At 48.1% G+C, this 23,362-nt stretch overlaps 1 pseudogene; it reads right to left on the reverse strand.

Moving 5' to 3' along the window:
* Window positions 1-9,217: 9,217 nt before the first annotated feature.
* LOC119292409 overlaps window positions 9,218-23,362 on the reverse strand; it is an 88,559-nt pseudogene continuing 74,414 nt past the window's right edge.

Below are 23,362 nucleotides of genomic sequence, written 5' to 3' on the forward strand. Positions count from 1 at the left end.
CGTGCCGCCTCCGCCGACCTCCCCTGCCGCGGCCGAGCTCCTCCTCGCCGGCTCCGTCGCGCCCGCGTCGCCGGCCTCCGGATCCGCGCCGCCCGGAGCTCGCCGGAACCGCCCCGCCCCTCGCCGGAGTTATCTCCGGCCAGATCCACGAAGATGGACGAGATCCACCAGGAGTTGAACCAAACGGGATCCCCGCGTCCCGGATATCTCCGTCCCGAGTTGACTTCGGAGGTTATATTTTCACTGTCCCCGAATCTGCTGATATTTTCATGCCATGTTTGACCTGCTGTATCTCTGCATCTGTAGCTTCGTTTTGCGCGTGTAATATGTCAAATTGTTCGCCTCGACGAGTAGATCATTTCATTCCATTGCATCATTTTCATTTGAGCTCATCTTGATGCCCTAAATGCTGTTGGAAGAGTGCATGTTGATATTAATCTGCTGAAACTGTTATAACTTGCTCATTTGTCATTTTTGCCATGATTGATGTGTGCATCCTATGAGGTCGATGTCTATATGTGTTTTGATCTATGACATGCCATATTTCCAATGGTGATATCCATGTATTTTTGTGATCAATGTGGTGATTAGCACAAGCATGCAAACTAGGCATCTTGCTGTTGCTGATTTCAGTCCCTGTCTGCTGTTATTTTTATGCCATGTAAACTTGATGCTAGAGAGTGATCCATGCATATTTTGAGATACTTCAGTAAGGGTGTTTTGGACATATGGTTATTGTCTATCCATTCATGCCCTTTGTGGAAATTATGGAGTAGTCTAGCCTGTCATTTGAGTGCTCTACTTTTGCTTCAAATGTTTCCTGGCAGATTGTTTACTTGTTATTCAATTTGGCCAAGCTTCCTATAGTTGATCCTTGCATGCTATGGACTTGTTCTTGCCTTGGTTGGTTACATAAACATGTCTTCTTGAAGATTCTATGCTTGTATTATCATGCAATGACTTGTGGTGAGTGAATCGAGCTTGTTAAGTAGTGTTCATGATGTTACTGTTTTGCTAGGCTGAATCTGTTATTTCGTGATGCTATATAAACATGTTGCTACTAATCATTCTGTGCATAATCTGGAGATGTTCACTAAACATGTCTTGATCTACATGTCATGCTCCATCCATTCATGCCCCTGGTTGCATTTATAGGTTTCTGTAACTTGTTCATATCTTGCTCCAAATTTGCTTCATAATGTTGTTGTCAGCCTGTTAACATTAAGTTCACTTGTTCCCATGTGTTTTTCTAGTGTTCCATGCACCCTATGAACTTGCTCTTGCCATGCTTAGCTTCACAATTATGCCTTCTTCCTGTTGGTTGCCTTGCCATGCCATGTGTTGCTCTGTAGTGAGTTGTTCAAGCTCATTTACATGCCTACTTATTGTTGTTCCTGCCATGTTTGAATCTGTAATATAACTTGCTATGTTTACATGGGTGCCATCATATCTTCTGGTCCTTTTTGACTCTTGGTCAGTAAGGGACTATTGTTCTATGCAATTAGTAGATTCATGCGATGCCTTTGTTTGCCATGATAAGTTCCTGTAACATATTTTTTGATAGCTCTGGACATTGCAACCTGATGTTATTTCCTGATAAGTCTGTAACTGTTATTATTTGCAATCTTCCCATGTCATTTTGAGCATGTTCTAGTCTTTTCTGGAGATAGTTCATTGTTCATGTTTTGTTATGATTTACCTGTACATCATGCCCATGTCTTTTGTTATTATGTTGAGGTGCTGTAGCTTGTTGTTTTGATGCTTGTAATATGCCTACTTGCTGTTATGGACAGATTGTTGCTATGATGTATAGTGCGTGTGTGTTGCACCGTTGCTCCGTTTTGAGTGTGCTCAATATGAAACTTGCTTGTTTTTGCATGTAGCTTCATATTATCATGTTGCATCCATGTTTTGATGTGTTTGCTTGATGTTTGGGTGCATTTTGCATCAATGCCTTGGTTAACTTGTGTTGCTCATATCTTCTAGCCGTAGCTCCGAACTAAATGAACTTTATATGTAACTTGACTAGAATTTCGTGTAGATCATCTTGGTGCATTTTTAACTTGCTGTTTAACAATTTGAACATAAGGTTTATTCAGATCTGGACCAATTTCGAAATTTGCATATGAGGACTTACCGGAATTGTTATATGTTGTTCCCGGCCTCATTTAAACTTGTCTTGATGTGTTGCTCTTGTTTGCATCGTCTCTTGCCATGAGTAGCTTCATGTAGCTTCGTCATGCATCATGCTTGTTTGTGCATCATGCCTTGTTCATGTGTGGTGTGGTTACCATGTTGTGTGCTTCTTTTCGATAGTTCCTGTTTCGTTGCGATCGTGAGGATTCGTTCGTCTACGCTTGGTTCGTCTTCGTGGCTTCATCTTCTTCATGGACTTGTTCTTCTTCCTTGCGGGATTTCAGGCAAGATGACCGTTACCCTGGATCTCACTACTATCATTGCTATGCTAGTTGCTTCGTTCTATTGCTATGCTGCGCTACCTATCACTTGCTCATCAAGCCATCCCAAATTGCCATGAACCTCTAACCTTTGACACCTTTCCTATGCAAACCACTGTTTGGCTATGTTACCGCTTTGCTCAGCCCCTCTTATAGCGTTGCTAGTTGCAGGTGAAGTTGAAGATTTCTCCATGGTGGACAGGATTTTGGTTGGAATATCACAATATCTCTTATATTATTAATGCATCTATATATTTGGTAAAGGGTGGAAGGCTCGGCCTTTTGCCTGGTGTTTTGTTCCACTCTTGCCGCCCTAGTTTCCATCATACCGGTGTTATGTTCCCGGATTTTGCGTTCCTTACGCGGTCGGGTGATTTATGGGACCCCCTTGACAGTTCGCTTTGAATAAAACTCCTCCAGCAAGGCCCAACATTGACTTTTACCATTTGCCTCACCACCACCTACTTTTCCCTTGGGAGTCGCTCTCTCGAGGGTCATCTTTATTATAGCCCCCCCGGGCCAGTGCTTGTCTAAGTGTTGGTCCGAACCAGAGCCACTTGCAGCGCCACCTCGGGGAAACTTGAGGTTTGGTTTTAGTTGTACGTAGTGTTCATCCGGTGTTGCCCTGAGAACGAGATATGTGCAGCTCCTATCGGGATTGTCGGCGCATCGGGCGGTCTTGCTGGTCTTGTTTTACCATTGTCGAAATGTCTTGTAAACCGGGATTCCGAGTCTGATCGGGTCTTCCTGGGAGAAGGTCTATTCCTTCGTTGATCGCGAGAGCTTGTCATGGGCTAAGTTGGGACACCCCTGCAGGGTATAATCTTTCGAAAGCCGTGCCTGCGGTTATTGGCAGATGGGAATTTGTTAATGTCCGGTTGTAGATAACTTGACACCAGATCCGAATTAAAACGCATCAACCGCGTGTGTAGCCGTGATGGTCTCTTCTCGGCGGAGTCCGGGAAGTGAACACGGTTTCTGGGTTATGTTTGACGTAAGTAGGTGTTCAGGATCACCTCTTGATCATTACTAGTTGACGACCGTTCCGCTTGTTCTCTTCTCGCTCTGATTTGCGTTGGTTAGCCACCATACTTTGCTTAGTCGCTGCTGCAGCCTCACCACTTTACCCCTTCCTTTCCTATTTAAGCTTTGCTAGTCTTGATACCCATGGTAATGGGATTGCTGAGTCCTCGTGGCTCACAGATTACTACCACAACAGTTGCAGGTACAGGTTATGCGATGATCATGACGCGAGAGCGATGCTTGCTTGCGTTGAGTTCTTCTTCTGCTTCTTCGATCAGGGGATAGGTTCCAGGTCTGCAGCCTGGGCTAGCAGGGTGGATGTCGTTTGAGTTTCTGTTTGTGATTCATCCGTAGTCGGATGGTACTCTGATGTATTGTGATGTTGTATTCGTGTGGCATTGTATGCCTTATGTATGTATCCCCATCTATTATGTAATGTTGATGTAATGATATCCACCTTGCGAAAGCGTTCCAATATGCGGGTCTATCCTTGGTGGGACCTTCGAGTTCCTTTTGGATAGGGTCGCATATTGGGCGTGATAATCAATTAGCTAGTCATCACAGGCTTAACTAATATATATACCTGGCCGGACTCGGTTCGGTCACCAGATCCGTCATCACGGTCTCCTTCTTGTACCGGCATTGGGTCATCGGAGCCATCATAATCATAGACTTCTTCTTGTACCTGCATTGGGTGACCGGAGCCATCATAATCATAGCCTTCTTCTTCACCCTGTCCTTCCAGACCATCGCTGCCGTTGAGAAATGACAAGACGACATCACTTCCTTTTGCGATTATGTCCCCCAACATCGCTTCTGTTGCTTCGTCTCGGGGGTGCTCCATAGTTTCCGCAAATATTTACAACATGGCAATTATTATTCAAACACGACAGATGGATATATTAGTGGCAAACGTAGAACTAGCTAGCTAATCACAATAAGGAATCATATTAGTGGCCTCGACGCTGCTTCTCTAGTGTTTGGGTGGCCTCGGCAACGCTTCAAGGGTTTGGGGTGGCCTCGATAACGCTTCAAGGGTTTGGGGTGGCCTCGACGACAACGCTCTTTTAACTTGGTAAATTTGGGTGGCCTTGAGAGAGTTTGTCGGGTAGGGGCGCGACGGGAGGGGGTAGGAGACCGACATCGTTTTTTCTAGGGTTTGGGTGTCCTCGAGAGTTTTGCTCACACGAGAGGGCCGGGGGGGTGTGCTCCCGTGGTATAAGTTATCACGGTCGAGAGGGGGCATATATATCAACCGCCCCTCATGTCGAAGTTATTCGGGAGGGGGTTATATCGACAACGACGACACACATACATGGGAAAATAATGTTATCAAGGAGGGGGTATATCGACCCCCTCCCTCGTGTTGAAGTTATCGGGAGGGGGTATATCGACAACGACATACACGATAAAAAAATAAGAAGACAAAAGAAGAAATAAAAAGAGGAGAAGAAGAAAGGAATAGAAGAGAAGATCAAAGAAAAAAAAGAAGAAGAAAAAAGAGGAGAAGAAGAAAGGAATAGAAGAGAAGATCGAAGAAAAAAAAGAAGAAGAAAAAAGAGGAGAAGAAGAAAGGAATAGAGGAGAAGAAAAAAATAGAAAATACTATTTTCTCTTCTTCTCCTCTATTCCTTTCTTCTTCTCCTCTTCTTTTTCTTCTTTTTTCCTCTTCTTATTTATTTCTCCTCTTCTTCCTCTCCTCTTCTTCTCCTTTCTTCCTCTTCTTATTTTCCTTTTTCCTCTCATTCTTTTTCTTCTTCTTCCTTTCCTAGCTAGATATATAAAAAATTTCTAAAAATTAAACTAACCTAAAATGTACTAAATCAGAGAACATATATAATCTAACTTTTGCATATATGTATACTTTAAAACATCATTACAATTGAAAAAATACATACATACATACAAAAAACATGTAAAAAATACATACATACATACAAAAAACATGTAAAAAAATACATACATACATATATGAACATACATAAAATAATACATATATTTAAAAAATACATACTATCATATACGAAAATCTAAAAACATGTAAAAGAATAGCATGTATAACTAAAAAAAAGCACGACGGCGGCTGGGCCGGCAGAGGCGCGGTGCTCATAGAAGGAGGAGCGCGCGGCAGGCGGTGTCGGGGTGAGTGTCGGTGTCAAAACCGGCGGATCTCGGGTAGGGGGTCCGAACTGTGCGTCTAAGGCTAATGGTAACAGGAGACTGTGGACACTATGTTTACCCAGGTTCGGGCCCTCTCGATGGAGGTAATACCCTACTTCCTGCTTGATTGATCTTGATGATATGAGTATTACAAGAGTTGATCTACCACGAGACTGTAGAGGCTAAACCCTAGAAGCTAGCCTATGATTATGATTGTTGTTGTCCTACAGACTAAACCCTCCGGTTTATATATACACCGGAGGGGGCTAGGGTTACACAAAGTCGGTTACAGAGAAGGAGATCTATCATCCGAATTGCCAAGCTTGCCTTCCATGCGAAGGAGAGTCCCATCCAGACACGGGATGAAGTCTTCAATCTTGTATCTTCATAGTCCAACAGTCCGGCCAAAGTATATAGTCCGGCTGTCCGGATAACCCCTTATCCAGGACTCCCTCAGTAGCCCCCAAACCAGGCTTCAATGAAGATGAGTCCGGCACGCAGATTGTCTTCGGCATTGCAAGGCGGGTTCTTCTCCAAATCCAGAGTACCTGTCGTAGCAAACAGTGCCCGGCCTCCCATTAATGTTGTACTCCTCGGCCTCTGTGCTTCAATAATGGCCATCTCCACGTGTCGAGCGAATACGAGGAGCCGGGGAATTTTTACATTTTCCACCCTGACCCTGTAAGCAAACCGTCTATTTGAAGAGACGGGGATCCTCAGATCGAAATCACACCATCTTCTCTCGAGCAAGCATTCCGTAGAGCGCGTCCGAAAAAGACCATCCCATCATGGCCGGTTGTCGCAGCTCTTCCTCTAGCTCCCCTAGCTTGAAGCCAGGGGATTGGGAAAAGTGTTTCGTCCCTCACAGCCGTCAAGTAGAGTTGCAGACCCAAGTGTTCCTTCCACCTGCATACATGGTCCCCGTCCGATCCGGACTAGCCACCTATAATGGCGGGGAGCAAGCGGAGAGATTTCCTAACCCATCTCAGGGAGAGCGGGTATGCCTTGTCCCATATCTGCTAAGAGGAGTCGGGTTTCCAATCCACCCATTCCTCCGCGGGCTCCTGGAGTTCTACGGCCTCCAGCTGCATAACTTTACCCCCACCTCCATACAGCACATCGCGGGTTACGTTGCCCTCTGCGAGCTATTTCTGGGCTGTGAAGCTCATTTCGAGTTATGGAAGAGGTTATTTTGCCTCGTCCCCCGCAATTAGGAGGGATCTATATATCAAGTGGGCGGAGCCGAAATATGGCGCGTCGCCCAGACTGGATACCTGTCCGGTACTCCAAAGAAGGCGTCCGAAGACTGGCCTTCAGAGTGGTTTTATGTTGATGATGTTCCCCTTCCGGATCCAGTCCGGACAGGCCTTCCTGAGTTTACCAATACTCCACTGAAGAAACGCCAAAGTTGGCGCCCCCAGAGCCCCTAGGAGGAAGACAATAGAGAAGTCCTCTATCTGATGAGCAGGATAAAAAACCTGGCCAAATCAGGACTGAAAATAACCGAACTTATGTCAATATGCATAATGCAGGGGGTGCAGCCACTTCGATATAGGGGGAGACCCATGTGGCACTTCAATGGAGAAGACGACGCCTCCCGCTGCGGTCGTAAAGGTCCGGACTCCGCCACCGCTCTGGCGAGAATACTGTCCGACTTGTATAAAGTAGAGGAAGAGGAGTTCCTCCGCATTAAATCGCGGGATGGATTTTGTTGGAAATATGCCCTAGAGGCAATAATAAATTAGTTATTATTATTATTATATTTCCTTGTTCATGATAAATCGTTTATTATCCATGCTATAATTGTATTGATAGGAAACTCAGATACATGTGTGGGTACATAGACAACACTATATCCCTAGTATGCCTCTAGTTGACTAGCTCGTTGGTCAATAGATGGTTACGGTTTCCTGACCATGGACATTGGATGTCGTTGATAATGGGATCACATCATTAGGAGAATGATGTGATGGACAAGACCCAATCCTAAGCCTAGCACAAAGATCGTGTAGTTCATATGCTAAAGCTTTTCTAATGTCAAGTATCATTTCCTTAGATCATGAGATTGTGCAACTCCCGGATACCGTAGGAATGTTTTGGGTGTACCCAACGTCACAACGTAACTGGGTGGCTATAAAGGTGCACTACGGGTATATCCGAAAGTGTCTGTTGGGTTGGCACGAATCGAGACTGGGATTTGTCACTTCGTGTAACGGAGAGGTATCTCTGGGCCCACTCGGTAGGACATCATCATAATGTGCACAGTGTGACCAAGGGGTTGATCACGGGATGATGTGTTACGGAATGAGTAAAGAGACTTGCCGGTAACGAGATTGAACAAGGTATCGGGATACCGACGATCAAATCTCAGGCAAGTACAATACCGCTAGACAAAGGGAATTGAATACGGGATTGATTGAATCCTCGACATCATGGTTCATCCAATGAGATCATCATGGAACATGTGGGAGCCAACATGGGTATCCAGATCCTGCTGTTGGTTATTGGTCGGAGAGTTGTCTCGGTCATGTCTGCATGGTTCCCGAACCCGTAGGGTCTACACACTTAAGGTTCGATGGCGCTAGGGTTATAGGGAATAGATATATGTGGTTACCGAATGTTGTTCGGAGTCCCGGATGAGATCCCGGACATCACGAGGAGTTCAGGAATGGTCCGGAGGTAAAGATTTATATATTCAAAGTTGTTGTTCGGGTTCCGGGAAAAGTTCGGTTTTTTCCGGTATTGTACCGGGAAGCTTCCGGAAGGTTCCGGAGGATTCCAGAGGGGTCTGGAGGTCCGGAAAATGTTCCACCACGTCCAATAGAGCAGCATGGGCTGTAAGGGGCGCCCTGGCCTTAATGGTCCAGGGGCACCAGCCCCCCCCCAAGGCCCATGCGCATGGGAGAGGGGAAACCCTAAAGGGGAGGGCCTCCACTTGACTTGGGAGGCACTCCTCCCCCCCTTGGCCGCCGCCGCAACCCTAGATGGGATCTAGGGGGGCCGGCCCCCTCTCTCCCCACCTATAAATAGTGGAGGGGTGGGAGGGCAGCCGCACCCCCAAGTTCTGGCGCAGCCCTCCCCCTCTCCCAAGTCCTCCTCCTCTCCCGCGGTGCTTGGCGAAGCCCTGCAGGATTGCCACGCTCCTCCACCACCACCACGACGTCGTGCTGCTGCTGGACGGAGTCTTCCCCAACCTCTCCCTCTCTCCTTGCTGGATCAAGGCATGGGAGACGTCACCGGGCTGCATGTGCGTTGAACGCGGAGGTGCCGTCCGTTCGGCACTAGGATCATCGGTGATTTTGATCATGACGAGTACGACTCCATCAACCCCGTTCACTTGAACGCTTCCGCTTAGCAATCTACAAGGGTATGTAGATGCACTCTCCTTCCCCTCGTTGCTAGATTACTCCATAGATTGATCTTGGTGATGCATAGAAAATTTTGAATTTCTGCTATGTTCCCCAACAGATTTTGCATGTACAACCCCCCAAGCTGGGTAAGCTGCCATTTTTTACTCGACTCTGTCCATTTTTGCCTCCTTTTTCATAATCATTTACATTGCTATTTCAAAGCAGGAACTAAGAAAGGCTGTGAGAGAGTTCAACAACCCATCTCCGCAGCCAGAGGATCCTGGCCGGGCTCTCGACCCCGTACTTGAAGAAGATCTGGACATATTCATGGAGTTTATCAACGGGACATTCTACCAGGCAAGCTGCGACGGCCCTTTAGTGGCCATCATCGTGGATTATCCCGGACTGCTTCCTGTGTCGCATGTAAGTAAAGCCGGGGTCCTAACTTCCAAAAAGGATTCCTTAGTTATGCCATACCTTAAGCACACATGTTGCATCTTTATAGAAACGTTCATCGGGACGCCGTGCGGAACCCGCGGGGGCTCATCAGCAAAGGGCGTCCGGACAAGGCAGGCTTAAAAGGAAGACGGTTAGGATTGAGATGCTGGCGCAGAGGTACAAATTAAACTTACTCCCTGATTATCTTTGCCGAGATATGACAGGTTTAATTATGTCCTAGCAGAAAGAGTAGTCGCCGGACTATATCCGGGGACCCCGCCGGCCACACCTCAAGCAGCCGGATTCCTGAACCGGACTCACGGGTGGAGGCTGATGTGAGGACAATGTCGAACTGTCCTCAGGCAGAGGATATGGATAGGCTTTCCGCCACAAATTCTGAAGTGGAGAGCGCCATGAATCAACGGCGCCGACGGGCCGTACTCCGTGGTGGTATTTTTTCCGAAGAGGCATTCAATGCCTTCAACTTCGGAGACGCATATATCCGCGCTGCTCAAGATGGACTTTCCAGAGAAACGGACCAGTATGTGAAGGTTATACAGGTAAGAAAATTTGATAAGTATGTGTAGTAGTAGCCCCTAAGACTTGAAACAGTTGGCACAACTGATTTAAGGATCATTGTATGCATAGGTTCTTGTAGAGAAGAATGCCCAGTTATGTCAAGAGCTAGGAGAATGTAAGACCCAGCTGAAGGCCGCTATTGCCGAACAAGAGGAGTCAAAAAGGGCCTCATCTGGTAATACTTGCCTTGATAACAGAATTTCTTAGGACGTATACCAGTTACTTATTCGGCATGGTTTAGAAATCTAACAAAAGATTCTGCAGACAATCCTAGAGAGAATCCGAAGATTGTGGGAGATAATGAGCCCCATCTGCGAAGTCAGGTGAAGGCGGGCGAGCGCGTGCTGACGCAGGCTATTCAAGAGAAAAATAGTCTCCAAGATGCTAATATCCGACTGAGCGTCGAATTAAAAGATTTTCGGGCTCAGCTCGCGGACTCCGTGAAGGAGAACAGGAGGCTTCGACGCGGCATATATGGTAAGTGCTTTAAACAAACTATAGTACAGTTCGGCGAGGAAGCGTATTTACAGAGTTATGTCTGTATGTATGCTGACGGGCCGTCCTGAAGAGGAGATGCCTGGATCCGCAGGCGATATGCTGCAAGATCTTTCACAACTGCAGGAACGAGCTCGGCAGGTGAAGCAGGGTATTACCCAGGCCTTGTGGCCATCTGCTTCACTGCCAGGAGGCATGAGCGAGCTTGTGGAGATGCTCAAAGGAGCACGGCGGCGCTTCCAATTATGGAAGATATCAGCTTGCCGACAAGGTGTGAGAGAAGCTTGGGCTATGGTGAAGACGCGATACGCCAAGGCTGACCCGAACCATATGGCCGAAGTCGGACCAGTGGGGTCAGATGGGCAAGAGATACCTGTAAGTCTGGTATATGACCAAGTAGCGTTAGCCGCAAAGTATTCCCAACAGGATTGTAAGCTAGACAGCCTGTTGGATGGTATAGAGGAAGAATATAGCCAGTCCAAGTGACTATGTAATTAAATGGACCTATGTAGTCCCTAGCCGGATTAAAAATCATTTGTCATGGCGGACCTTTTCGCTTTAGCCCCCGGACCCGACAATCCTAAGTGTATCCGAATACCCGCACAGTTATGAAAAACCGGGGTATGCATGAAAATCAGGCGTAGGGGTCATAAGTGCGTGAACATACAAGTACCCAACTAGTTATGTTATATTACATGGATAGTAAGAAACATCTTCCAGCGAGAATAGTTCCGTTAGGGGTTCCTTTCACTGGGTGCGCATGCATCGATGTGCATGTACGGACTGCGAACAGAAGCACAGGAAACAAAACATCTGGGGATTCACGTTGTAATAAACGAAAACATCTTTTGTTCACCGACCAAATATTCCCTTAAGAATGCTAGCTTTCGGCTTCTTTCAGTCTGAGGTACACATTCGGCTCAACCGGCAGTAACAATCGCAGAGGTGCTCCCCTTATGCCCTAGCCAAATTAACGGGAACGTAGGGCATAAACACAAGATCCAGGCAACCCAGCATGGCCAAAACTTAAGTCATACCGATGCATATAATGGTGAAGAAAAGGCACATATGGAAAGAAAACGCATATGTGGCTGGCAGGAAGCCATTAAAGTAGTTATGTTTAGCTTCCGTATAGGAAGCCCCCAGGTATAGTGTGCACGCATAGTGCGGCCGGAGCGATCAAAGCATCCGTACAGTTTTTAAGGATATATGTGATAAAGAAAAGAGGGCGATAAAGGAAAAAGGAGAACAAAATTGAAGAGGCGGAGGTAAGGAGACGAACACTGAGTTCGGCACTAGGCGTAGAATCTTCGGAGTCTGGCCGCATTCCATGGGTTCGGCTCGAGTCTATTGTCAGATGCATTGCGCAGACGGTACGCTCCTCCGGTGAGAACTTTATCAATGATGAAGGGACCCTCCCATTTGGGTTTGAGCTTGTCCTTCTTCTTTTCCGAGAGGCGTAGAACTAGTTCGCCAATGTTATAAGTTTTGGCCCGTACTTCTCTGCTTTGATACCTTCGAGCCTGTTGTTGATAAAATGCGGAACGGGGTTTCGCGACGTCACGCTCCTCTTCCAGAGCATCCTAGTTGTCCTGCCGATCTAGTTCGGCATCCTTCTCTTCGTACATGCGCACGCAAGGTGAGTCATGGATTATATCGCAGGGTAGCACTGCTTCTGCGCCGTATACCATAAAAAATGGTGTGTATCCGGTGGTACGATTCGGCGTGGTCCGCAGCCCCCAGAGTATGGAGTCGAGCTCCTCGACCCAATGTGTGTCCGAATCCTTCAAGGATCGCACTAGTCTGGGTTTGATGCCGCTCATAATGAGACCATTTGCATGTTCGACTTGACCGTTTGTTTGGGGGTGATAGACAGAGGCGTAATCGAGCTTGATGCCCATGTTGCCGCACCAAGTTTTCACCTCATCGGCTGTGAAATTTGAGCCATTGTCAGTGATGATGCCATGGGGGACACCGTAACGGTGTACAACCCCTGATATGAAGTCTATCACTGGTCCGGGTTCAGCCGTTTTAACTGGTTCGGCCTCTATCCATTTGGTGAACTTGTCCACCATGACCAATAAGTATTTTTTTCTTATGGCTTCCCCCTTTAAGAGGTCCGACCATATCCAGCCCCCAGACCACGAAGGGCCAAGTTATGGGGATTGTTTGGAGAGCGCTAGGGGGCATGTGGCTCTGATTGGCGAAGAGTTGGCAACCAACGCAATGTTGGACAGGGACCTGTGCATCTGCCCGAGCTGTCGGCCAGTAAAAACCTGTCTGGAAGGCCTTGCTTACAAGTACCCGAGCTGCAGCGTGGTGCTCGCCGAGTCCGGAATGGATTTCGGCTAAGAGCTGCCGCCCTTCCTCTTTGGAGATGCATCTTTGGAGCACTCCGGTAGTGCTTTTCTTGTAGAGCTCTCCTTCATGGACTTTGTAGGCCTTAGAACGTCGCACAATACAATGTGCCTCGTTTTGGTCCTCAGGGAGCTCCTGCCTATTTAGGTAGGCTAAGAAGGGCTCGGTCCACGGGGCGATGACAGCCATGATTTCGTGGGCCGAAGGTGTTATTTCGATGGCAGGGCCTCCGATTACGTCAGATGGTTCGGAATCTTGGGTTGTATTCGGAGCTGGACTAATATTGCCGAACTCCCCTTCCCATATCACGGACGGCTTGAACAGTCTTTCCAAGAAGATATTAGGTGGGACAGGGTCGCGTTTAGCGCCGATGCGGGTGAGGATATCCGCCATTTGATTATTTTCTCTCACCACATGGTGGAATTCGAGCCCCTTGAACCGAGCTGACATTTTGAGGACGGCATTACGATAAGCCATCATTTTAGGATCCTTGGCATCAAAGTCTCCATTTATCTGAGATATTGTGAGGTTCGAGTCCCCGCGTACTTCGAGGCGTTGGATGCCCATGGAGACTGCCATCCGAAGACCATGCAACAGAGCCTCGTATTCGGCTGCATTGTGTGAGTCTGTGTATAATATTTAGAGTACGTATTGGACCGTGTCTCCCGTGGGGGATGTCAGGACAACACCCGCTCCCAATCCGGCCAGCATTTTAGAGCCGTCGAAGTGCATGATCCAATTGGAGTATGCGCCGTACTCTTTAGGGAGTTCGGCTTATGTCCATTCGGCGACAAAGTCAGCCAGTACTTGCGACTTAATGGCCCGCCATGGTTTGTATGTTATGTCAAATGGAAGGAGCTCAATAGCCCATTTAGCGATTCGGCCCGCTGCGTCGCGATTGTTTATTATATCATTGAGTGGTACTTCAGAGGCCACCATAATTGAACACTCTTGGAAGTAGTGTCGTAGCTTCCGGGATGCCATGAAGACCGCGTACGCTATCTTTTGATAGTGTGGGTACCGAGATTTGCATGGAGTGAGGATAGTGGACACGTAATATACCAGCTTTTGGAGCGGGAACTTGTGTCCGTCTGCTTCTCGTTCAACGACGAGCATTGCGCTTACAACTTGGTGTGTTGCAGCTCTGTATAATAGCATGGGTTCGCCAGTATTTGGCACGGTCAGGACTGGATTGGTGGCCAAGAGTGCCTTTGTTTCTTCCAGTCCGGCCGTGGCCGCATCCGTCCACTCGAAGTGTTCGGTGCGTCGAAGAAGGCGATAAAGGGGTAGTGCCTTTTCTCCTAATCGGGAGATAAAGCGGCTTAAGGCAGCCACACATCCAGTTAGTTTCTGGATCTGCTTGAGGTCTGTTGGGATAGCCAATTGTGACAGAGCTCGGATATTTGCTGGATTTGCTTCAATTCCTCTATTGGAAACGATGAAGTCGAGCAATTTGCCGGAGGGTACACCGAAGACACATTTCTCCGGGTTGAGCTTGATGTCGTATGTTCGGAGATTGTCGAACGTGAGCCTCAAGTCATCTATTAAAGTTTCAATGTGTCTTGCTTTGATGACCACGTCGTCTACATAAGCCTCTACTATTTTGCCGATTTGTTTTTGCAGGCATCTCTGAATCATGCGTTGATAGGTTGCGCCGGCGTTTTTGAGCCTGAAAGGCATGGTGTTCAAACAGAAGGGAATGTATGGCGTAATGAAGGCCGTTGCGGCTTGGTCGGACTCCACCATCTTGATTTGATGGTATCCGGAGTATGCTTCGAGGAAACACAATGAGTCGTGCTCTGCGGTGGCGTCGATGATTTGATCAATGCGGGGGAGGGGGAAAGGATCATTAGGGCAAGCCTTATTGAGGTCCTTGAAATCGACGCATAGGCGCCAGGATTTGTCCTTCTTTGGTACCATTACTAGGTTTGCTAACCAATCCGGATTTTTGATGTCTCTGATGAATCCGACCTCGAGTAGCTTGGCTACCTCTTCTCCCATGGCTTGCCGCTTAGGCTCTGAGAAGCGCCTAAGAGTTTGCTTGACTGGCCTGTATCCTTTCAGTATATTGAGGCTGTGTTCGGCCAGCCTGCGTGGGATGCCCGACATGTCTAAAGGATGCCAAGCGAAAATATCCCAATTCTCATGCAGGAAATCTCACAGTGCGGCATCTATTGTGGGGTTTAACTGTGTCCCAATGGAAGCTGTCTTTGTAGGGTCCATTGGGTGGACCTGGAATTTGACTATCTCATCCGCGGGTTTGAAGGAGGTGGGCTTGGGTCGTTTGCCGAGTATCACGTCGTCTCTGTCCACTGTGGCTCATAGCGTTGTTAGTTCTTCGACCGCGAGGGCTTCTGATAATGCCTCCAGGGCTAGTGCGGCAGTTTTATTTTCAGTGCGGAGTGCGAAGTCCGGATCACTAGCTAGAGTAATGATTCCATTGGGCTTGGGCATTTTGAGCTTCATGTACCCGTAATGGGGTATAGCTTGGAAGCTCGTGAATGCGTCCCGCCCTAAGAGGGCGTGGTATCCGCTGCTGAACGGGGCCACTTGGAATGTAATTTCTTCGGACCTGTAATTCTCTGGCGTGCCGAATACCACATCTAGTGTGATTTTTCCCGCACATCGCGCCTCCCGACTAGGGACGATTCCCCTGAAGGTCGTGCTGCTTCGCTCAATGCGGCTCTTGTCAATTTCCATCTTGTTGAGGGTTTCTTCGTAGATGAGGTTTAGTCCGCTTCCGCCGTCCATGAGCACTTTAGTGAGCCGGAAGCCGTCCACGATTGGACTAAGGACCAAAGCGGCTGCTGCTCGGACTGTTCGGAATTGAGGTTCGTCACTGGCATTGTAAGTTATAGCCGTGTCGTTCCATGGATTTATTGTTGCCACGTGGCAAACTTCGGCGAGACTACGTTGAGCTTGCTTGCGCCTATTATTTGAGGCGAAAGTCTCGAAGACTGTCAATACCGTATTGTTGTTTCTGGCGGGATGTTGCTCTCCTGTATGGTTTATGAGGAGATCCTCGCCGCTCTTTGCAACCTGCCGGAGTATCCAACATGCTCTAAGGCTATCTGTTGGTGTGGTATCCGGTGTGCTGTGAATTTTGCATGGCCCATTGAGCCATTCCTCTAATACGGTTCCATGACTTGCATCGGGCTTTTGGTTTTTTGGTAATTGAATCGGGTAACTTACGAGAGTTTTCCATTTTAGTTCGGACGAAGGGTTTAGTGAGAGCCGGATTGTCCCAGAAGTTTGTTTGGGCTTTCCAAGCGCTTTCCATCGTGCAGTATTTCTGCACTATAGCTGCTAAGTCAGCAAAGTTTACTATGTCACGGCGACTTATAGTGTTGAGGATCCCTTTGTCCGTGCAATTTTTGCAAAAGAGGGAGATTGCGTCCACCTCGCGACAGTCCTTGACCCTGTTTATCACAAAGAGGAATCTGGCCCAGTAATGATGTACTGTCTCTTGGGGCTCTTGTATGATATGCGAAAGATTTAATAAATTTGGGTGAGTGGGCGGTTTTGAACCCGAATCCTGACCCAATCTGATACCCAGGGGCAAAGAAGCTTCCGAGCTTAACGGCTCGTGTTCCGGGACGTTCCCAATTTCTTCGGCCCGCCGCCCGATTCTGAACTCGGGGCTTGGGTCATGTCCTCCCATGAACGGGTGTCCGGCTCGGAGAGCTCGGAAACCCGGACATAGTTCGTCCTCAAAATAGAGGGAGAATTCGTATGATGCTCTTCCACTACCGCTATCTCATGGGTGACCGGAGGAGAATAAATCTCACTTTGGTCGGGTTTAAGCCCGATCCAGTCATAGTCCGTAGCGACGCCCAGGGCGGCAATGCGATCCAAGAGCTCATTAAGGGAGGAGAGATACATTGGGTCCATCTGTTCGGCGAGTTCCGAATCGACGTGGAGGCTGTTTTTGATGACCTGAGAAGTCATCGTCGGCACGACAGCCGATCGGGTGGTCATGATGAAGCCGCCCAGCCGGAGAGTTTGGCCTAGGGCCAGGGCTCCCTCGGAGGTGATGTTGTCCTTGACAACGAGACGAGCCATCAAGCCTTATCGCAACGACACAGTGGAACTCTCAATGAAAGCACCAATGTCGGTGTCAAAACCGACGGATCTCGGGTAGGGGGTCTGAACTGTGCGTCTAAGGCTAATGGTAACAGGAGACTGGGGACACGATGTTTACCCAGGTTCAGGCCCTCTCGATGGAGGTAATACCCTACTTCCTGCTTGATTGATCTTGATGATATGAGTATTACAAGAGTTGATCTACCACGAGATCGTAGAGGCTAAACCCTAGAAGCTAGCCTATGATTATGATTGTTGTTGTCCTATGGACTAAACCCTCCGGTTATATAGACACCGGAGGGGGCTAGGGTTACACAAAGTCGGTTACAGAGAAGGAGATCTATCATCCGAATCGCCAAGCTTGCCTTCCACGCAAAGGAGAGTCCCATCCGGACACGGGACGAAGTCTTCAATCTTGTATATTCATAGTTCAATAGTCCGGCCAAAGTATATAGTCCGGCAGGGGCGCGGGGAGTGGCGCGGCGACGGCGTCGGGGTAGGGACGGCGCGCGGTGACAGCGTCGGGTGAGGGGGAGGGCGCGGGCGACGGCGTCGGGCGACGGCGCGGGCAACGGCAAGGGCACGGGTGACGACGACGACGGACGCGGGCGACGACGATGGTGACGGCGGGGGCGGCGGGCGGCGTCGGGGCAGCCTGGCGGTGACGATGTGGAGCAGGGGCACCGGGCGGCGACGACGAGGAGGAGCAGGGGCGTCGGGGGAGAATAAGTGACGGATTTGGTCGAAACTGCTAAGTGTTTTCTTATATACCCAGTGCATTGGTACCGGTTCGTGGCACCAACCGGGACCAATGCACCCTTTCGTCCCGGTTGGTGCCACCAACCGGGACCAAAGGTCACTTTTCAGCAGCCCAAAGGGCGGGAAGCAGAGGCCTTTGGTCCCGGTTGGTGGCACCAACTGGGACTAAAGGGGGGCATTGGTACTGGTTTGTGCCACCAACAAACCATATGAAGTGAAACCATATGAAGTGATGACACCGAAGGTAGAGTAATGAGTAGACGGTGATAAAAGAGGGCGAAGATAGAGCAAATTTTGTCTTGGTGGGATAGGAGAAATAAGATGCGTGTCGAGAAAATTTAGAACAAATGGAAGAAGCGATGAAGTTGCGGGGACGAAAGGAACCCGTGCAACATTTTTATGATGTCCCGTGGCAACCACGGACATTGTCCTAGTCAAAAAAAAGTAAATGCTTGCTGATCGACGAACCTAGTGATGCTTATTTTATTTTTTGAACGATTTGAAGATTGCCTACCATGCCTGCCGCGCGGAGAGTGCTTGGTATTACTGCTGATGTTAAACTGTTTTTCTTTTCCATATATATAATAATAAATATATTTTGAGGGAAATATATATAATAATACTTTTTTTTAGGATTATATATATAATAATAAATGAAGAAAACAAAATAGGGAGGTGGTTGGCCGTGGGCTGGGGCGTGGCCCAAGTTGCAGCCCAAAGTGGTGGCGGTCAGGAGGAGGAGGCGGAGGCCCGAGTAAAACCCTGGCCCCGGCTTATACATTGTTGAGAAGCTAGGCCTAGAGCTATTTTATTATGCGCAAGTGAAACTGTATGAAGTGATGACACCGAAGGTAGAGTAATGAGTAGACGGTGATAAAAGAGGGCGAAGGTAGATCAAAATTTGTCTTGGTGGGGTAGGAGAAATAAGATGCGTGTCGAAAATTTTTAGAATAAATGGAAGAAGCGATGAAGTTGCGGGGACGAAAGCAACCTGTGCAACATTTCTATGCTGTCCCGTGGCAACCACGGACATTGTCCTAGTCAAAAAAAAGGTAAAAGTAAACGCTTGCTGATCGACGAACCTAGTGATGCTTATTTTATTTTTTTGGACGATTTGAAGATTGCCTACCATGCCTGCCGCGCGGACAGTGCCTGATATTACTGCTGATGTTAAACTGTTTTGTTTTTCTTATATATAGTAATATTCTTTTTGGGAAATAAATATAATAATAATTTTTTTGAGGATTATATATATAATATAATATATTTTTTTGAGGGGGATATATAATATAATAATAAATGAAGAAAACAAAATAGGGAGGTGGTTCGCCGTGGGCTGGGGCGTGGCCCAAGTTGCAGCCCAAAGTGGCGGCGGTCAGAGGAGGAGGCCCGAATAAAACCCTAGCCCTTTGGTGATCCCACGAATATAACCCATGGAGTACATGATCCCAGATCTTTTGAATGGGGAGAATGGCTGTTGTGGGAGCCTGAGATCCCTTCGGGCCAGCCCTTTGGTGGTAGGGGGAGAGGAGATGGTGCAGGGAGAGGAAGGGGGGAGAGCCTGGCAGGGGAGATCGTGGAGGTAGAGGGGGAAGAGGATCGACAGTGGTCGGTGGTGGCTTAGGACCACAAGATAACTCGCAGCGGACACAGCAGATGGAGGTGGAGGTGGAAAGAGGAGCACGCAAACGGCTTGTTAATGCGGATGGGACTCTCACTATAAGGGGGCAGCCAATATCGAATCTCGCTGGTAGAGTTGCTGGCACGGTCATGAGGCTGGAGGGAGCGACACCAAGTTCAAGCAATAGTGATCCGGTGTCAACACCGGAGAAAAATCCAGTAGTTAAGAGAAGGAAGCAGCAGGGTGAGGAGGGGGAGAACATGGATTTGTCTACAGAGGCGGCCTCCCTCGAGGGCCTGATGAGGACCTTATGTTGGAACTGTCGTGAGATTGGCGATCCTGCGACAGTTCATGAGCTCCGCGATCTCGTGGGGGCTAGTGCGCCGTCGGTTCTATGCATTGTGGAGACTCAATTAGCAAAGAACCGAGTGGAGGGGTTGGCGGCTACATTAGGTTTTCAAAGTAGTTTTGCAGTACCTAGTAGTGGACGGAGTGGAGGTTTATGTATTTTTTGGAAGTCTGATGTTAATCTAGCAATAAAGAACTTTTCTCAATATCATATTGATTCATGGGTAATGGAACCAGGCAATGTTCATTGGCGCCTTACCTGCTTCTATGGAGAGGCCAATAGAAGCTCAAGATACAAAACATGGGACACGATGAAGAGGTCGAGGGGAGAAAGTACCTTGCCGTGGCTGTGCATAGGAGATTTCAATGAGATACTTCGACAGGAGGAGCAAATGGGTCCTAATCAAAGGGATAGTGCTCAGATGGCCGGGTTCAGAGAGGCAGTAGATCTGTGCGGACTGGCTGACATTGGATACAAGGGGGTGGACTGGACTTTTGAGAAGCGAGTAGCGGGAGGCCAGTACTATAGGGTTCGGCTAGACCGGGCCTTGGCCTCGCCGAGCTGGTCGAATGTTTTCCCTTTTGCATCTCTCGAGCACTTAACAGCAGCTAAGAGCGACCACAGCCCCATTCTGCTGATGAATGACTTGGAGGCTGGAAATCTATGCATTGCTAAGAAACCCTTTCGGTACGAGTGTGCATGGGAAACCGATGGACGGTTCAGAGAGGTAGTCGAGACAGCCTGGAATGACAATGGCCCGGCCTCGTCAGTGTCGGAGTTGGCTAACAAACTACACGTTGTTTCAACTTCACTGTCAAGGTGGGGAAGAAGCACCTTTGGCTCGGTTCGACAGGAGTTACGCTTGCTACGCAGTCAACTTGCTGCTCTACGTGCTGATCCGTTGAGGACAGGGCCATGCGAGGAGGAAAGAAGAATTGAGGACCGCATGGTTGAGCTAGCCTATAGGGAGGAGATTATGGCGAGCCAACGGTCACGTATTACATGGTTGTCCGAGGGAGACAGCAATACACAATTTTTGAGAGGAAAGCGAATGCCCGACGAGCTAAAAACAGAATTGTACAGTTAAACCGTGAAGATGGGTCGGCTTGCACAGACCCAGAGGAACTTTCACACATGGCAACAGAGTTTTACTCCAATCTATATACATTTGAAGGAACTATAGGCATAGAAGAAGTGTTATCCCATATCCCACCGAGGGTGGATGGCAATATGAATGGTCGACTCAACGAGAGGTACTCCAATGAGGAGGTAAAAGCTGCCTTGTTTCAAATGTTCCCGATGAAGGCGCCGGGACCCGATGGTTTTCCGGCGCATTTCTTTCAGAAACATTGGGAGTTGTGTGGAGATGAGGTCACACGGATGATCATAAGATTGCTTGATGGAGTCGATTCACCGGAGGAGATAAATAATACATTCATTGTATTAATTCCCAAGATAGCCAGTCCAAAAGTTTTAGGACAATTTCGACCGATAAGTCTTTGTAATGTGATCCACAAGATCGCATCAAAGGTCTTGGCAAACAGGTTGAAATCCATTCTTCCCGATATCATTTCCCAAGAGCAGTCGGCGTTCGTTCCTGGACGCCTCATTACGGACAATTTCATTACAGCTTATGAATGCCTACACTACATGAAGACCAGAAGGGTGAAAGGAAATAGATATTGTGCTCTCAAACTGGATATGATGAAGGCATATGATCGCTTGGAATGGTCGTATCTAAGATCAGTTATGATTAAGATGGGGTTCAGCCCGCGGTTCACCGAGACAGTCATGAGGTTTGTCACTTCAGTTTCATTTTCAGTCTTATTCAATGGTGGTAGTTTGGATGCTTTCAGGCCATCGTGGGGTTTAAGGCAAGGAGACCCAATCTCGCCATATTTGTTCTTGCTCGCAGCTGAAGGGCTATCATGCATGTTAAAGGCCCAAGGAGGAATTAGGGGGATCTGCGTGGCAGAAAACGCCCCTATGGTAAACCATCTTCTCTTCGCTGACGACAGTCTACTTTTCTTTGAGGCGAATGAGACAGCTGCGGTGCGGGTGGAAGCTCTTTTAAGGACATATTGCAACGCATCGGGACAGAGGATCAATATGGACAAATCGTCCATATTTTTTAGCAAAGGGGTAGATGATGCTTCTCGTGCTTCCATCATGAATATCCTTGCTGTCCACAATGAATCGTTGTCGGAGAAATACTTGGGCTTGCCTACGGATGTGGGTAGGGCGAAGGAAGGGTCGTTCAAATACCTCAAGGACAGAATTTGGAACAAGGTTCAAGGTTGGATGGAGAAATGCCTTTCAGCAGGAGGGAAGGAAGTGCTTATTAAGTCTGTGGCTCAATCTATACCTACTTACTCAATGTCATGCTTCAAGCTACCAAGAGGCTTATGTGATCACATAAATGGCATGATTCGGAAATTTTGGTGGGGTAGTAAGAACGACCAGAGGAAAGTTGCATGGGTATCATGGAAGACCATGTCGAAACCCAAGTTCATGGGGGGTCTGGGTTTTAGAGATGTTGATCTTTTCAATCTTGCTCTACTCGCACGACAAGCTTGGAGATTGCTGATGGAACCGGAGACGCTAAGTGCGCGCATACTGAAAGCTCGATATTACCCGAACTGTGACTTGCTGGAAGCCACACTTGGCGCTGCACCGTCCCAGGTTTGGCGCGCTATCCTCGAAGGCAGGGACGTGTTGGCGCAAGGACTTATTAAGAGAATTGGATCCGGTTTGCACACCAGCATATGGGGCCAGAATTGGTTGCCGAGGGACTTTAAGCTCAGACCAATTTGTGCTCGCTCGACCAACCCACCAGTTTGGGTTTCAGAATTAATTGACCCTATCACTAGGGTGTGGAATAAGCAAACTCTCATGGAGCACTTCATTGCACCTGATGTAGAGGTCATACAGAGTATACCCCTCAGTACACGGACACAAGATGACTTTTGGTCATGGCATTTCGACAAGAGAGGTGTGTTCTCCGTGCGCTCGGCATACAGAATGATCGTAGCGGTCAAAGCCCAAAGGGAGGACTGGTTGGATCATCGACCGGGCCACTCGAATATAGCAGCGGAGAAGAAATCACGGACTCAGCTATGGAAGGTGAAAGTTCCTTCCAAAATCCGTGTCTTCGTGTGGAGATTGGCGCACACCTCGATTCCAACAGGTTCAGTGAGGCATGACAGGAAGATGGCCAACAATGCATCATGCTCTATCTGTGGAGCTGGTGATGATACATGGAGACACTCCCTTCTGAGCTGTCGGATGGCCAGATGCGTATGGGCTTTGGGTGATGAAGAGCTACTTGAACATGTGATATCAAATCAGAGTGAGGATGCGAAGCTTTGGCTGTTTTGGCTGTTTGAAACTACTAATTACCAAGATCTTACCAGGGTTCTCGTCACGATGTGGGCAATTTGGTGGGCTCGCCGGAAAGCTATTTACGAGAACGAGTTCCAAAGTCCGCTATCAACCATGATCTTTATAAAGAGATTTCTGGAGGAGTTGGAGATCGCAACAAGTAATGCACCAAGTGTGCTGCCGGGCCGCCACTTGGTACAGAAGCCACGAGTGTGGTTGCCACCAACAGGAGAAGAAGCAGTAAAGATAAACTGTGACGGAGCCATCTCTACTCTTGGTGAGAAAGGAGCAGCAGCTGTTGTGTGCAGGG

This window comes from Triticum dicoccoides, chromosome 4B, assembly GCF_002162155.2.
Source record: "Triticum dicoccoides isolate Atlit2015 ecotype Zavitan chromosome 4B, WEW_v2.0, whole genome shotgun sequence".
Lineage (NCBI taxonomy): Eukaryota > Viridiplantae > Streptophyta > Magnoliopsida > Poales > Poaceae > Triticum > Triticum dicoccoides.